We start from the raw sequence: 18,377 nt of genomic DNA, 5'->3' as shown, positions 1-18,377 counted from the left end.
TAATGACGTCACAACAATGGCGTCACGATCTAAAAACACCTGTCGACAGTGGGATTTTCTTCCAGTCCCTTTTATACGTCATTCTTTCGTAATAGCGGTGGCAGATTTAGTATGTTTTTTATACAAGCTTTTATTTATATTTAATTTCACCTGTCCCGTTGTCTGTAATCAAACCATGCAAGAGTTAAGGAACGCTTCCCACGTATCCCCGACCTCCAGCAACACACCGACGGCAAGACATTAAAGATTATCTTCAGCGTCGATAGAAGGAATGCAGACGCACCTAATGGGATAAACAAACGCACCCTTTGATACAAGTACAGGCGCATGTAATGTATCACCTATTTTATGGCGGTTGTCAATTAATGCCGGTCCCACGGGATCGACTCTTCATTATCTTAATGGCAGCGACAGCATAAACGCTCCAGAAACTTCTCATGGCCTACGTGACTCCAGACAACGCATCCCCACGGTTTCGGGATGAATATAAGCGGCCATCCCGACCAGCGGAAGACAGTTCTGATCGAGTTCTCATCGAGTCCTCATCTAGTTCGCATCCAGCGACCAGGCTACACGTGAGCTCCGAATCGCTCGGTGTACCGATACACCCTCGCGCTTCTAAACTATATTGAATTAAACTCGTAATTGTAAAATCAAATAAAGTAAATACCTCCTCATCGGTGTTTTATAAGAAGACCTCCGTTCTCTCAAGACACTTAACTGGTGACAGCGACGGGCGAGTCTCCCAGCGAGCAGCGGCTACACATCGTCGGCGCGAACTGGAAGGTTTCAACCTGAAGAGATTCGACCACTGCCTTATGAAGACCACAGTACTCATCGCACTGGCGGCTACCCTGTGAGTTTTCCTACATTTTCCTTTCATTTTCCTAATTATTTTGTACGCATTTCCACAATTTTTTTTTCTCTTTAAAAAAAAAAAAAGAAGAGTTCGATTCTGTATTTCATATTTGATAGGATTTAATTAATTTTATATCAAAATGGCTCTGAATCATACTACGATCGAAAAATATTTGCCCAAATATGAAGGTGATAGACAAACTTTAGATTTCTTTTTAAATCAAGTTACTATGTTAGCTAGAGCAGCAGACGCTGACGCAAGGGCCCTGTTTCCAATTATATTAAAAAGCAAGTTACGCGGGGAAGCAATTAAAGCAATTGCTCACATGCCAAACAACACGGTAGAAGAAATTGTAAATTCCTTAAGGTCTAAATTTGGTGACACTAGAAGTATAGAACAAATTCTTTCTGAAATCACTCGCATTAAACGGTTCCCTAACGAAAGTGCTCTAGGATTTGCTGATAAAATAAAAGAACTTTTGTACGCAGCGAAAAATAAAGCGGATTCACCGCAAGCAACAGCCATTTTGGAGAACGTTTGCATCGACCAATTATGTAAACACTTGGATATCGCGACTGATCGATTAATCCGTTCCGCGCAACACACCACTTTTGATGACGCGTATAATCAATTAAAACACGAGTTAGAAGTCCACCCCGAGTACTTCCAGAGAAAACAAGAAAAATCATTTAAATCTAATCCAAGATTTAACTATAATAATAAAAACTATAATCAACATACTATACTAAAACCGAATTTCAATCAAAACCGCGTAAATCAACACCAATCTAACCAATTCGCACAAATATCTTATCCTAATCTGCAGTTAAATAACAACAACAATCAAATGCATTGGGCCAACCAACCGCGACCAACTCCGGAACAATGGCGACAAACATACCCGCCAAAACACCAACCTCAAAGATTAACTGACCATTTAGATAGTGATATTTCAATGAGAACCGCGACTAGTAGGCGACCTATAAATCGTCCGCCAAGACCGCGACCGGTAGAAGTTTTTAATACACAAATAAATACCAATGAACATAATGGTAATTACGAACATAATTATGACCCCAACACGTATGATGGCGATGATTTTTTTCAAGAAACAGGACCACAAAACGAATTGACGTAAAATTAAATTATTTAGATAAAGATCATCTCCCATATATCACTATAGATGAATGGGGAGGAAAAATCTTAATAGATTCTGGTAGTAATAGGTGCCTTATTGGATCATCAATATTGAAGTCTAATAGGAATTTTAATAATAAAGTTATCGATAAAGAGTTTACAATTACGACTGCTCATAGTAAAACAAAACATCGAGGAGCTATTAATTTAAAATTATACCCGTTAGGCGAAGACATAGAACATGAATTTTTGATCTATGACTTTGACCCCAAATATGCGGGAATGATAGGATGGGACCTGATTTTAAAGCTTAACGCAATAATTCATCCAAAAAAGTGTGAACTTATCATGCCAAACAAAATAATTCCAATTAGCATAGACTATCCGGAGAAAATCTCAAAAATCGATCCGCTCTCGGATAATCTAATTACATGTGTATCTAACAAACCGGACGGCGAATACTTTATCCCTGAAATCGGGACAAACACCGTCCTCATTAATTGTGCATTAGTGTCAGTGATAGATGGCAAATATAGATTAGGTGTCACAAACCTAAGTCCTAGGCCCCAAAAATTCAAAAATAATTTTGATAATTTCTTACAATCAATACCGAATGGATTAAAATCTGTATCGGAAGTATTAGACAATGTTAAAATAAACAAAACGGAAGCTAGTAAATTAACGATTCGAACGGATCATATGAATATGGAAGAAAAAGCTAAAATTACCAAGTTAGTACACGAATTTAAAGACGTGTTTCATACGGGTCAAGAGCCACTTACCTTTACCCATACAGTTAAACATAAATTACGTTTGACAGATGATACACCCATTTATGTGCGCAATTACAGGAAACCACCAAAACAACAAGAGGAAATAGACAAACAAGTTAACGAGTTACTTAAAAATGGCATTATCCGTGAGTCTAATTCCCCTTGGAGTTGTCCTGTTCACATTGTACCTAAAAAACCTGACGCATCCGGTAAGGTTAAATGGCGCATGGCAGTGTTGGCCGAACGTTAATCCCAATTACCATTAAAAATTAACCATTGAAAAGGTTAATTCGAATTAACCATTAACCATTGAAGGAAAATTAATTGTCAATTCGCATTAACATCAATTTGCATTAATATTAATTTATTTCGAACCATTAAAAATTAAAAAGAATTAATGGTTAATGCTTCACAAACCATTAAAAATTAAATCAATTTTTAATGACAATTAAAAATATTATTGATAATTATCAATTAACAAAAATATATCGTAATTTTTTTTATCTAGCTAGTGGACCTCAGGTTTGGTGCAACATAGAAACACGCCGTTTGGTCATCCGACTCGTCTTGATGAGCACTTGGGAGACCAGTACCCAAGATAGAGCTGATGCTGAACCCTGGGTGTACCTAGTGGAATTCAGGTTTGGTGCAACATACACACACGCCGTTTAGGCTATTCGACTCGTCACAATGAGCACTTGGGAGAGCAGTACCCAAGATGGAGCTGATGCTGAACCCTGGCTGTACCTAGTGGAACTCAGGTTTGGTGCAACATAGATACACGCCGTTTAGGCTATTCGACTCGTCACAATGAGCACTTGGGAGAGCAGTACCCAAGATGGAGCTGATGCTGAACCTTGGCTGTACCTAGTGGAACTCAGGTTTGGTGCAACATAGACAAACGCCGTTTTGGTCATCCGACTCGTCTTGGTGAGCACTTGGGAGAGCAGTACCCAAGATAGAGCTCATGCTGAACCCTGGCTGTACCTAATGGAACTCAGGTTTGGTGCAACATAGACAAACGCCGTTTTGGTCATCCGACTCGTCTTGATGAGCACTTGGAGAGCAGTACCCAAGGTAGAGCTGATGCTGAACCCTGGCAGTACCTAATGGAACTCAGGTTTGGTGCAACATAGACACACGCCGTTTAGGCTATTCGACTAGTCACAATGAGCACTTGGGAGAGCAGTACCCAAGATGGAGCTGATGCTGAACCTTGGCTGTACCTAGTGGAACTCAGGTTTGGTGCAACATAGACAAACGCCGTTTTGGTCATCCGACTCGTCTTGGTAAGCACTTGGGAGAGCAGTACCCAAGATAGAGCTGATGCTGAACCCTGGCAGTACCTAATGGAACTCAGGTTTGGTGCAACATAGACAAACGCCGTTTTGGTCATCCGACTCGTCTTGATGAGAACTTGGAGAGCAGTACCTAAGATAGAGCTAATGCTGAACCCTGGCAGTACCTAGTGGAACTCAGGTTTGGTGCAACATAGACACACACCGTTTTGGTCATCCGACTCGTCTTGATGAGCACTTGGGAGAGCAGTACCCAAGATAGAGCTGATGCTGAACCCTGGCAGTACCTAATGGAACTCAGGTTTGGTGCAACATAGACAAACGCCGTTTTGGTCATCCGACTCGTCTTGATGAGCACTTGGGAGAGCAGTACCCATGTTAGAGCTGATGCTGAACCCTGGCTGTACTTAGTGGAACTCAGGTTTGGTGCAACATAGACACACGCCGTTTTGGTCATCCGACTCGTCTTGATGAGCACTTGGGAGAGCAGTACCCAAGATAGAGCTGATGCTGAACCCTGGCTGTACCTAGTGGAACTCAGGTTTGGTGCAACATAGACACCCGCCGTTTTGGTCATCCGACTTGTCTTGATGAGCACTTGGGAGACAAGTACCCAAGATAGAGCTGATGCTGAACCCTGGGTGTACCTAGTGGAATTCAGGTTTGGTGCAACATACACACACGCCGTTTTGGTCATCCGACTCGTCTTGATGAGCACTTGGGAGAGCAGTACCCAAGATAGAGCTGATGCTGGACCCTGGCAGTACCTAGTGGAACTCAGGTTTGGTGCAACATAGACAAACGCCGTTTTGGTCATCCGACTCGACTTGATGAGCACTTGGGAGAGCAGTACCCAAGATAGAGCTGATGCTGAACCCTGGCAGTACCTAATGGACCTCAGGTTTGGTGCAACATAGACAAACGCCGTTTTGGTCATCCGACTCGTCTTGATGAGCACTTGGGAGACCAGTACCCAAGATAGAGCTGATGTTGAACCCTGGCTGTACCTAGTGGAACTCAGGTTTGGTGCAACATAGACACATGCCGTTTTGGTCATCCGACTCGTCTTGATGAGCACTTGGGAGAGCAGTAACCAAGATAGAGCTGATGCTGAACCCTGGCTGTACTTAGTGGAACTCAGGTTTGGTGCAACATAGACAAACGCCGTTTTGGTCATCCGACTCGACTTGATGAGCACTTGGGAGAGCAGTACCCAAGATAGAGCTGATGCTGAACCCTGGCAGTACCTAATGGACCTCAGGTTTGGTGCAACATAGACAAACGCCGTTTTGGTCATCCGACTCGTCTCGATGAGCACTTGGGAGACCAGTACCCAAGATAGAGCTGATGCTGAACCCTGGCTGTACCTAGTGGAACTCAGGTTTGGTGCAACATAGACACATGCCGTTTTGGTCATCCGACTCGACTTGATGAGCACTTGGGAGAGCAGTACCCAAGATAGAGCTGATGCTGAACCCTGGCAGTACCTAATGGACCTCAGGTTTGGTGCAACATAGACAAACGCCGTTTTGGTCATCCGACTCGTCTTGATGAGCACTTGGGAGACCAGTACCCAAGATAGAGCTGATGCTGAACCCTGGCTGTACCTAGTGGAACTCAGGTTTGGTGCAACATAGACACATGCCGTTTTGGTCATCCGACTCGTCTTGATGAGCACTTGGGAGAGCAGTAACCAAGATAGAGCTGATGCTGAACCCTGGCTGTACTTAGTGGAACTCAGGTTTGGTGCAACATAGATAAACGCCGTTTTGGTCATCCGACTCGTCTTGATGAGCACTTGGGAGAGCAGTAACCAAGATAGAGCTGATGCTGAACCCTGGCTGTACTTAGTGGAACTCAGGTTTGGTGCAACATAGACAAACGCCGTTTTGGTCGTCCGACTCTTCTTGATGAGCACTTGGGAGAGCAGTACCCAAGATAGAGCTAATGCTGAACCCTGGCTGTACCTAGTGGAACTCAGGTTTGGTGCAACATAGACACACGCCACATCCGACTTGTCTTGATGAGCACTTGGAAGAGCAGTACCCAAGATAGAGCTGATGCTGAACAGCTGGCTGTACCTAGTGGAACTCAGGTTTGGTGCAACATAGAAACACGCCGTTTTGGTCATCCGACTCGTCTTGATGAGCACTTGGGAGACCGTACCCAAGATAGAGCTGATGCTGAACCCTGGCTATACCTAGTGGAACTCAGGTTTGGTGCAACATAGACACATGCTGTTTTAGTCATCCGACTCCTCTTGATGAGCACTTGGGAGAGCAGTACCCAAGATAGAGCTGATGCTGAACCCTGGCTGTACCTAGTGGAACTCAGGTTTGGTGCAATATAGACACACGTCGTTTTGGTCATCCGACTCGTCTTGATGAGCACTTGGGAGAGCAGTACCCAAGATAGAGCTGAAGCTGAACCCTGGCTATACCTAGTGGAACTCAGGTTTGGTGCAACATAGGCCCACGCTATTTAGGTCATCCGTCACATATTGAACCTGCAGGTACTGCCAGGGTTCAGCATCAGCTCTATCTTGGGTACTGCTCTCCCAAGTGCTCGTCAAGATGTGACGGATGACCAAAACGGCGTTTGTCTATGTTGCACCAAACCTGAGTTCCATTAGGTACTGCCAGGGTCCAGCATCAGCTCTTTCTTGGGTACTGCTCTCCCAAGTGCTCATCAAGACGAGTAGGATGACCAAAACGGCGTGTGTCTATGTTGCATCAAACCTGAGTTCCACTAGGTACTGCCAGGGTTCAGCATCAGCTTTATCTTGGGTACTGCTCTCCCAAGTGCTCATCAAGACGAGTCGGATGACCAAAACGGCGTTTGTCTATGTTGCACCAGACCTGAGTTCCATTAGGTACTGCCAGGGTTTAGTATCAGCTCTATCTTGGGCACTGCTCTCCCAAGTGCTCATCAAGACGAGTCGGATGACCAAAACGGCGTTTGTCTATGTTGCACCAAACCTGAGGTCTATTAGGTACTGCCAGGGTTCAGCATCAGCTCTATCTTGGGTACTGCTCTCCCAAGTGCTCATCAAGACGAGTCGGATGACCAAAACGGCGTTTGTCTATGTTGCACCAAACCTGAGGTCTATTAGGTACTGCCAGGGTTCAGCATCAGCTCTATCTTGGGTACTGCTCTCCCAAGTGCTCATCAAGACGAGTCGGATGACCAAAACGGCGTTTGTCTATGTTGCACCAAACCTGAGTTCCATTAGGTACTGCCAGGGTTCAGCATCAGCTCTATCTTGGGTACTGCTCTCCCAAGTGCTCATCAAGACGAGTCGGATGACTAAAACGGCGTTTGTCTATGTTGCACCAAACCTGAGTTGCATTAGGTACTGCCAGGGTTCAGCATCAGCTCTATCTTGGGTACTGCTCTCCCAAGTGCTCATCAAGACGAGTCGGATGACCAAAACGGCGTTTGTCTATGTTGCACCAAACCTGAGGTCTATTAGGTACTGCCAGGGTTCAGCATCAGCTCTATCTTGGGTACTGCTCTCCCAAGTGCTCATCAAGACGAGTCGGATGACCAAAACGGCGTTTGTCTATGTTGCACCAAACCTGAGTTCCATTAGGTACTGCCAGGGTTCAGCATCAGCTCTATCTTGGGTACTGCTCTCCCAAGTGCTCATTAAGACGAGTCGGATGACTAAAACGGCGTTTGTCTATGTTGCACCAAACCTGAGTTCCATTAGGTACTGCCAGGGTTCAGCATCAGCTCTATCTTGGGTACTGCTCTCCCAAGTGCTCATCAAGACGAGTCGGATGACCAAAACGGCGTTTGTCTATGTTGCACCAAACCTGAGTTCCATTAGGTACTGCCAGGGTTCAGCATCAGCTCTATCTTGGGTACTGCTCTCCCAAGTGCTCATCAAGACGAGTCGGATGACCAAAACGGCGTTTGTCTATGTTGCACCAAACCTGAGTTCCATTAGGTACTGCCAGGGTTCAGCATCAGCTCTATCTTGGGTACTGCTCTCCCAAGTGCTCATCAAGACGAGTCGGATGACCAAACCGGCGTTTGTCTATGTTGCACCAAACCTGAGTTCCATTAGGTACTGCCAGGGTTCAGCATCAGCTCTATCTTGGGTACTGCTCTCCCAAGTGCTCATCAAGACGAGTCGGATGACCAAAACGGCGTTTGTCTATGTTGCACCAAACCTGAGGTCTATTAGGTACTGCCAGGGTTCAGCATCAGCTCTATCTTGGGTACTGCTCTCCCAAGTGCTCATCAAGACGAGTCGGATGACCAAAACGGCGTTTGTCTATGTTGCACCAAACCTGAGTTCCATTAGGTACTGCCAGGGTTCAGCATCAGCTCTATCTTGGGTACTGCTCTCCCAAGTGCTCATCAAGACGAGTCGGATGACTAAAACGGCGTTTGTCTATGTTGCACCAAACCTGAGTTCCATTAGGTACTGCCAGGGTTCAGCATCAGCTCTATCTTGGGTACTGCTCTCCCAAGTGCTCATCAAGACGAGTCGGATGACCAAAACGGCGTGTGTCTATGTTGCACCAAACCTGAGTTCCACTAGGTACAGCCAAGGTTCAGCATCAGCTCCATCTTGGGTAGTGCTCTCCCAAGTGCTCATTGTGACGAGTCGAATAGCCTAAACGGCGTGTGTCTATGTTGCACCAAACCTGAGTTCCAGTAGGTACCTACTGCCAGGTTTCAGGGTCATTTTGTTGTCTCATTTTAAAATATCACGACCTGATAATTCACTGAAGCTTGTATTCATATGCTTATTTTTAATTTTAATACCTAGCTCCAAGTTTCTAAGCAATAGTAACATTAATTATTAATTTATGAAAAAATTGATTTAATTGCATTAAACGTTAATTTAGATTGACAATCAATGTAATTAAACGTCTCAAAATTCAATTCTAATTAACTTAATTTAAATTGATGCGTAATGCAATTGACTAATTGCGGATTTAATGGTTAATGGAAATGATTAATTGTTAATTAGAATTACACATTACGGCCAACACTGGCGCATGGTCATAGACTATAGGCAATTAAATGCAAAGACAATCGAAGATAAATATCCTCTGCCAAATATAGAGGAAATATTGGATAAATTAGGTAGAGCTCAGTACTTCACTACGCTAGACCTCGCGAGTGGGTACCATCAGATAGAAATGCACGAGGAAGATATCGAAAAAACTGCGTTTTCAACTAATCACGGACATTGGGAATTTTTACGCATGCCTTTTGGTTTAAAAAACGCTCCGGCTACATTTCAACGATTAATGGATTTAATATTACGCGACCTCTTATATAATACATGCCTCGTATATCTAGACGATATAATCATTTACTCAACTTCGTTGGACGAGCACATACAAAAATTACGAAAAGTATTTGAACGCTTGCGACAACATAATTTAAAAATACAACCAGATAAATCTGAGTTTCTTCAAAAACATGTAGAGTACTTAGGACACGAGTTAACACCTAACGGTCTAACACCTAACCAACGCAAAGTACAAGACATAGTTAATTTCCCAGTACCAAAAACCGAAAAAGAAATACGATCCTTTTTGGGATTGACAGGCTATTATAGGAGATTCATTAATAACTATGCTCAAATAACAAAACCATTGACTAAATGCTTAAAAAAACGCGCCAAGATTATAATAGATGATGAGTTTTTAAAGTCAGTACAGAAGCTAAAAGAATTAATTACCAACGAACCTATTTTAAAGTATCCAGATTTTGATCAACAATTTATTGTTACCACAGACGCTAGTGACATAGCGTTAGGAGCGGTTTTGTCTCAGAAAGAAGATAATGTCGAAAAACCAATCGCTTATGCATCTAGAACTTTATCTGATACAGAATCTAAATATTCTACAACTGAAAAAGAGCTACTTGCGATAGTTTGGGCTTGCAAACACTTTAGACCGTACTTATATGGTCGTAAGTTCATCATTTACACCGATCATAAACCTTTAACTTGGTTAATGTCTTTAAAAGACCCCAATTCTAGGTTCACTAGGTGGAGACTTCGACTAGCTGAATTCGACTTCGAAATAAAATACAAACAAGGCTCTATTAACTCGAACGCAGATGCTTTGTCACGGGTAAAAATTAATTTTAACGATAATGAATCAATATTAGCTCAGAACGGTAGCGACATGGATGAACAAATTAACTACAATGATAACCGCGAAGAAATCCAAACACAGCACTCACAAGATGACAACATACACCAGGGAATTCCTATTATGAATGATGTCATAAATAAAAAGCCACATCAAATTTATTTTAAACTACACAATAAATTAGATAATATAAACGTGCGAAAGGAAGACGGTAACGAAATCATAGAAGTTAGCCTGTATACATCTAAACGACCAGGAGAAGCACTCAGGAAACTTGCACGCGAGTATTTAAAACCAGGTATTCACTATTACGCTTTCTTTTACGTAGATGAATTATATCAAGAAATGGTAAAGATCCTCACTAAAGAACATAATCCTCAAATTCGTATAACTCGTTGTACTGAAATAGTGGAAACCGTAGTTGAAAAGGAAAAGCAAATCGATATCATAAAAAGTTATCACGAAGGAAAAACGAATCATCGCGGTATTACCGAAACTTTAATGCATATTAGTAGGAAATATTGGTGGAAAAATATTATGTCCGATATCCGCGAATATATTAATAACTGCTCTATTTGTAAGGCAGGCAAATACGAACGGCATCCAATGCGTCCACCAATGTTATTGCCACCAATAACTTTGCGACCACTTAATCATATTTTTTGCGATGTTGTTGATATTGAAGGCAAGCTTTACTTATCTATAGTAGACGGATTCTCTCGTTTCGCAGTAGTTAAAAGATTAAAAGATAAAAATAGCTCAACAGTTATGTCAAAACTTCTTTCTTACTTTGCACACTATGGTGTCCCTGCAGAAATAACGACTGACGCAGGAAAAGAATTCGCACTACTTAAGGAATTAGTTAATTTATATCACATTAAGATTAATTTCACTACGCCTTATAATCCAGCATCACACGGGATCGTCGAAAGATTCCACTCAACGTTGAGAGAACATTGTCGATTGCTTAGTGAACAATATAAAAATAAACTACCGCACGATGACAAAATGAAACTCGCATTAATAGCATACAACAGCTCGATACAATCAGACACAAAATTAACTCCACATGAAATCTTATTTGGACATATCGAAACGGAACCTTTGTTTAACTTTCTCCATGATTCACAGTTGTTAAATACTCTATTGGAAAAACATAGAGAACATTTAAAAACGGTTTACGATTATATATACAAAATAAAACGGGATGCTCAAATAAAAAGAACAGACGAATATAATAAGAATACCGAATTACCAGCCCCAATAGTCGAAACTCACGAAAAACTCCCAACCACTAATAAACAAGCTAACGTATTTTGTACTCGCCGAAAAACCTACATTCGCGACACAAAAGCCCCAAAAATATATTTGGATAGTCGAGGTAAACGACGAGCAGCAAATAAATTGAGGCCTGTTGTTGTTACAGGTTCCTCCAAGTCCAGGGTAGTCAACCCTACCAAATCAAGAAGTTAGAAAATCCCAATGGCATATACCTCGAAAAAATAGGACCAATTGCAGAAATAGAAGGCTACAGATATCTAACCAAAAGATGTAATCTAACCGAAATCCTTAACATCCTTAACAAATTAATGTCTAATAGAGTTCAAACTGATAATTACCACATTAACAGTCTTTATACCCATTTATTAGGAAGATTAAAAGGATTAATGAACCAAAACGTTGGTCGATCCAAACGCGGCCTCATTGATGGTCTTGGAACAATAGTTAAATTTATAGCTGGAAACCCTGATGCGAATGATTTAAAAGAAATTAATAACAACATTCAAACCCTTACAAATAACCAAGAAACATTACTTAACAACTTAAACGAAACTATTAACAAAGTTGACTTAAGGCTTAAAAGCATTACAAAACGTTTAAACACTATGTACGAAGTAAGTTTTACTAATAAGGCAAATATTGATATTTTAACTACTTTTATATTAATGGAAGATATAATTAATATCTTAGAGTTAGGCATAACATTAGCTAAGCCAGGAATACCTTGTAAAGACATTTTTGAGGAGGCAAACAATGTAGAAGTCGATCGTATTATGGTTTACACTGTTAGTAATGTCATACACTTTGTTGCAAAAATAGCGGAAATTAAAGCTAAAAGTGGTAATGCATACAACCTCATCCCTTTCCCGACTCATGATGGTCTAATCCTCGAAATCCAAAAACCTTCAATCCTCATTAAAAACTCATGGTACGCCTACCCAAGTGCTGACCAATGCAAAGCTAAGAAAACCATGATGGTCTGCAAACACGTTTGGTGGAAGGACTCCAATAAAACACCTGACTGCATCCATCAAGCTCTGCTTCTCAAAAACAACCACACGTGCCTTACGACGAAACTAGAAGAAGAGGAAGCTATCACAACAATAAACGACGGCAATTTCCTGTTATACTCAAGAGGACCACAACGAGTAACCATCAATTGCAATGAAACGTTTTACGAAGTCATCCAAGGGCCATATAAACTACACCTTAATCCCGGCTGTGAACTACAGATGGCGAACCTATATACTAAAGTGATCTCGAAAACCAACAATCTATTCAAAGAAGAAGTCCAGCAGATACAGATGCACTTAGAACAAAAAACAGATAAGATCCAATATACGGATGAAGATTTACAAATACACCTGAAGCCATTAGAATCAACAATCAAATCAAACATACATCAACATATTTGGATACCCAGCGTGTGGAGCATAAGCATATTTATGTGCCTCATCGGGTGCGCCATATACCTCAAGTGCACCCAACGCCGTAGCAGCATCGAGAACACGGGCGTAACAAGCTACACCCTTAGTTCTCTCTTAAGGGGGGAGGAGTTAAGGAACGCTTCCCACGTATCCCCGACCTCCAGCAACACACCGACGGCAAGACATTAAAGATTATCTTCAGCGTCGATAGAAGGAATGCAGACGCACCTAATGGGATAAACAAACGCACCCTTTGATACAAGTACAGGCGCATGTAATGTATCACCTATTTTATGGCGGTTGTCAATTAATGCCGGTCCCACGGGATCGACTCTTCATTATCTTAATGGCAGCGACAGCATAAACGCTCCAGAAACTTCTCATGGCCTACGTGACTCCAGACAACGCATCCCCACGGTTTCGGGATGAATATAAGCGGCCATCCCGACCAGCGGAAGACAGTTCTGATCGAGTTCTCATCGAGTCCTCATCTAGTTCGCATCCAGCGACCAGGCTACACGTGAGCTCCGAATCGCTCGGTGTACCGATACACCCTCGCGCTTCTAAACTATATTGAATTAAACTCGTAATTGTAAAATCAAATAAAGTAAATACCTCCTCATCGGTGTTTTATAAGAAGACCTCCGTTCTCTCAAGACACTTAACTCAAGTTAAATTTGATCCACTTCCCGGTTTCCGATGAAGCTGAAAATTTGCATACATATTTAAGTCGGGTGACAATGCAATATAATGGTACCATCGAGCTGATCTGATGATGGAGATAGGAGGTGGCCATAGGAACTCTGTGATAAAACAACGCAACCTAATTTTGTTTGAGGTTTTTAGAAATGTCTCTATGAGTATTAGTTGCCTGTGGAAAGGAAAGTACAGTCAGTGATAAAAGCCTGTATCAAAAATGAAATTTTTGACAAAAACTTTTACTGAGGCAACATTTTATGTTAGTCGGTGGCACGAAAGAACATTCTGAGTTTTACTGGCCCATAAAAAATCAGAATTTGTTTCTTTTTTTAAATCCAATAAAACGAAAAAAAAATCAAGAATTCTGTTCCATTTAAAAATGAATTAAATTACATTGGGGTTAACTTGTAATAGTATTAGGACATATTGACTTAAAAAATCTTGTTTTACACATTATTACACTCAAATTGTACTAAAAAACACCAGTGGTCAAGATTCAGGATCTGAAAATTTAATTTGGCAAAATAAATGATATATTATGTACGTAATAAGTGACAGTTCTATTACATGTAATTAACTGCAACTAACAACAGGTGCCATAAATAAATAATCATTATTTTGGTTTCACTCTCATTTCGAAGTAACTTTATGACCTCTATTTCTATAATTTCGTCATCTAGGGAACATTTTATAAAAAAAATTTGACATATCATCATTTTACTTAAAAACATTGTTCGACATCATAAGTTTTGTAAACAAAAAATAGTTATTTTCGATACAAGTGCGAAAAAGAGGAAATTCGAAACGAGTGGCGATAAATTAAAACACGACCGAAGGGAGTGTTTTAAATCGACACGAGTTGCGAATTACCTATTCGCACGTGTATCGAACAACGTTTTACAGTACATATGGCACTTTAAAGTTTCGACATACGCACGAAAAGTGCTATTTTACGCACTAGTGCGGAAAAGTAGCCCCATATGTACTGTAAAAATCTTTTACAGTACATATGGGGCTACTTTTCCGCACTAGTGCGTAAAATAGCACTTTTCGTGCGTATGTCGAAACTTTAAAGTGCCATATGTACTGTAAAACGTTGTTCGATACACATGCGAATAGGTAATTCGCAACTCGTGTCGATTTAAAACACTCCCTTCGATCGTGTTTTAATTTATCGCCACTCGTTTCGAATTTCCTCTTTTTCGCAGTTGTATCGAAAATAAGTAGGGTTTAGATGTCGGACAAAACATTTAAAGCAAAACGATACTAAAACCTTCGCTTTTTTTCAATTAATTCTGAGTACTTGCCCGATAACAAGATTATTCCCTAACAAGACACGTGTGCTAGTAACTAGTATAGGAGTTCCATACGGTAATTCTGGGGCGTTCCAGGGGTTAAGCGAATCCTAACGGTAACGACGTAAATTGCAGGCAGGCAGTAATTGGCAGGGTGTTCATCCACACACCCTAGAACCTAAATGGTCGCGTACTGTGCGGTTTAAGAGGAATTTCCTCCCGCGGACGCTCCGGCTGTGGAATGAGCTCCCTTCCGAGGATTCCCCGAGGGTCTACAGTATGGGGTTCTTCAAAAAAAGGAGTGTATAGGTTTTTAAAAGGTCGGCAACGCGCATATGTAACACCTCTGGAGTTGCAGGCGTCCATAGGCTACGGTGACTGCTTACCATCAGGCGGCCCGTATGCTTGTTTGCCACCGAAGTTGTGTAAAAAAAAATTGCAAAAAAGTCGAAACAAACGTTTATATCCCACATGTTAACACTGTACGTGGCTCTGTGTAAACACACAATTTGTTTGGTTGACGTGTTGTTTTGTAGGCAAAGTTTACTTATGAAATAATTCATACTAGAGATCAGCGTATTCAAATAAGAAACATAGGTAGGTACTTTCAATTATTTAGTTGTTTTGTAAAGATTTAAGGTAAACGTACTAGTGCTCGACATGCAAGGCCTGTGCACACCGGCTGCGTGAACTGTTGGATGTTGAAGCCGCACACGCACACGTCACGCAAGTGGTGTGCCGTCTCTCATAAGGATCTGTATACTACAACGCCGCACGCGCACGTGCACGTCACGCCTTTGAGTATATACTCAAAGCGTCACGCAGACTCAGCCGGTGTTCACAGGCCTTGATGCCCAATAGATGACACCCTGCTGTCACCGCTATTGACAATGACTTATGTTTTAAGATGGCATGTATTGGGACCGCGTCGAGCACCAGTACGTTTACCTTATGTGTATTAAGTAACCATGTCATTTGTACATTTTTGCCTAGTATACAATGTAAAAATTTAATCAAATTCACAGTCAAGATTAAAAAAATACAAGATTCAAGCCACAACTCTCCTAAAAGTCTTAGAAATTCTGCAAAAGAACAATACAGTTATAATATATGATAGTCATTTTTCCCATTTCATATCTCAGGGTGCCCTATAAAGGGTTAAAGGTGCTAACATTTCAATGAAATATGTAAGGAGACTACTTTACGAAATATAATAATGATAACGCGACTGACGAGCAAATATGACAACCCAAAGAACCAATACCGCAATAAATTTAAAAATTAAAAAAAAATACTGAATGTTTTCAAAATTGCTTGATTAGGATTAGATATGAGGATATTAGGTATAATTTGAGGTATATTTTACAAAAAAAAAATTAACGGTATTGTATCTGGAGAAAACTTGGTATGTTTTGAAAATTATTTTTATTATAATTAAAAAAAAAGAACTCAAATGTAATGATGTGATATATTTTTGGAATCGGCTCAAAAAGCCCCTTCATTTAATACCACACACGATAGGTTTCTAAACAATTTTTTTTTTAAATTCCATACAAAAAAGAGATGACGTCATAACTCCTCTCGTTTTTTTTTATTTGTTGGTGCTTCGGGTCAAATTGTTTCAAATGTCCTAAAGATCAATCGTAGGTACCAATTTTCATACCTTTAACACCATTTGCAGCGTTTTTTGGCGAACCGCTAGCGCTACAAAGTGAACGTATGTGTTAAGACAACATCGTTAGTAACCTTCACCTGTCAAATATCAATTTTGTTCGGCGCAGCATGGTTCCATGTTTGTCAACTGTCACTATGCCCGTCACTTTCGCACTTACATAGTTGTCAGACCGTGACAGGCATGGTGACAAGCGACAAAAATGCGACAGTACTACCGCCGCAGTACGACTTCCGTAAAAGTATACTTAATACTTATGTATTATTTTGGTGCTGTCCTTCTCAAAGCTAGTATTTGGTAACATATAAAAAATTACGTGACCTCACGTACTAGAACAAGGCCGGAAACCCCGGGTTATATTTTAAATTCATTAGAAACGATAAGCGTAAACATTAACTACCCACTAGTGACTGAAGAGATTATCATGAAAAAAGCTTTAAAAAAATATAAACCCAACACGCACTTGGCCGTTTTAAGGGTTCCGTACCCAAAGGGTAAAAACGGGACCCTAGCTATTACTAAGACTCCGCTGTCTGTCCGTCCGTCTGTCTGTTACCAGGCTGTAACTCATGAACCGTGATAGCTAGACAGTTGAAATTTTCACAGATGATGTATTTCTGTTGCCGCTATAACAACAAATACTAAAAACAGAATAAAATAAATATTGAAGTGGGGCTCCCATACAACAAACGTGATTTGTTTACCGTTTTATGCGTAACTAGCGACCCGCCCCGGCTTCGCACGGGTTAACAAATTATAGGTACATAAACCTTCCTCTTGAATCACTCTTATCTAATAAAAAAAACCCGCTTCAAAATCCGTTAAGTACGTAGTTTTAAAGATCTACAGCGGGAAGAGACTTTGTTTTATACTATGTAGTGATGATACGGAACCCTTCGTGCGCGAGTCCGACTCGCACTTGGCCGTTTCTTTTCATCATAAATCATCGCTGCTCTTGATTTAGTGAGGCTTTAAATCCGGCGCTTTTCATTAATACATTACTTGAGAGGTTACCTCAGTCTGAGGTGAAGTAATATAATGTCAAAATAGACTTCTTAGACAGTTATCTCATTATTTATTAAGGAATGAGTCTGGTTCAAATGTTGATAACAAAGGTACAGTATAGGGTATTTGACTGTATTTAAAATAAATTATTTTACTTCAAGCATGAAATAAAGCACCAGAAGATTAATAGAGTAACGTAGACAGCAGTTATTTTTAGACACAATTTGTATTTTAAAACCCGTATCAAACTATAACTAGTGGCTCTGTGAGCTGTAGACCTCGCGAGCAGAGCTTAAAACTGAATAAATGTATGGCAAAAATATTTATTAAAATATAGGTATAGTACATGTATATAAACAAAAAATTAAAAACTACATAAAGCTACAAACAAAAATTAAACGAATACGCTTAACCCGCGCTTGATAAATGAAAAATACGAAATTTTTCATTTTTCAAAATTAAAAAATAAAATAAAAAACAACTATACGAAATGTAAGTATAAAAAAAATACAAAAAGTTATGTAGCAGTATACAATTACTGGGGATGGAACCAGGGACCTGCCGATGCAAACAAAAAAAGCGAACGTTTGCAAAATACGCCATTATAGTTCTTACTAAAGCTGACGAAATTTAGCTACTCATTCTCAAGTAAAAACTAAATATCTAAATACCGCCAAAACCAGTGATACAAATTTTCTGAATTTTTGGCTATTTAATCTATAAACATATCTCAAAAAGAAAAAACTCTTATGATACCGATACAACTATTTGTTTAGGCGGGAGCTATCACGACTCCGCCATTTTGA

This window comes from Cydia amplana, chromosome 11 (genome assembly GCF_948474715.1).
Source record: "Cydia amplana chromosome 11, ilCydAmpl1.1, whole genome shotgun sequence".
NCBI classification, from domain to species: Eukaryota; Metazoa; Arthropoda; class Insecta; order Lepidoptera; family Tortricidae; genus Cydia; species Cydia amplana.
Note: the sequence above shows the minus strand (reverse complement) of the source record.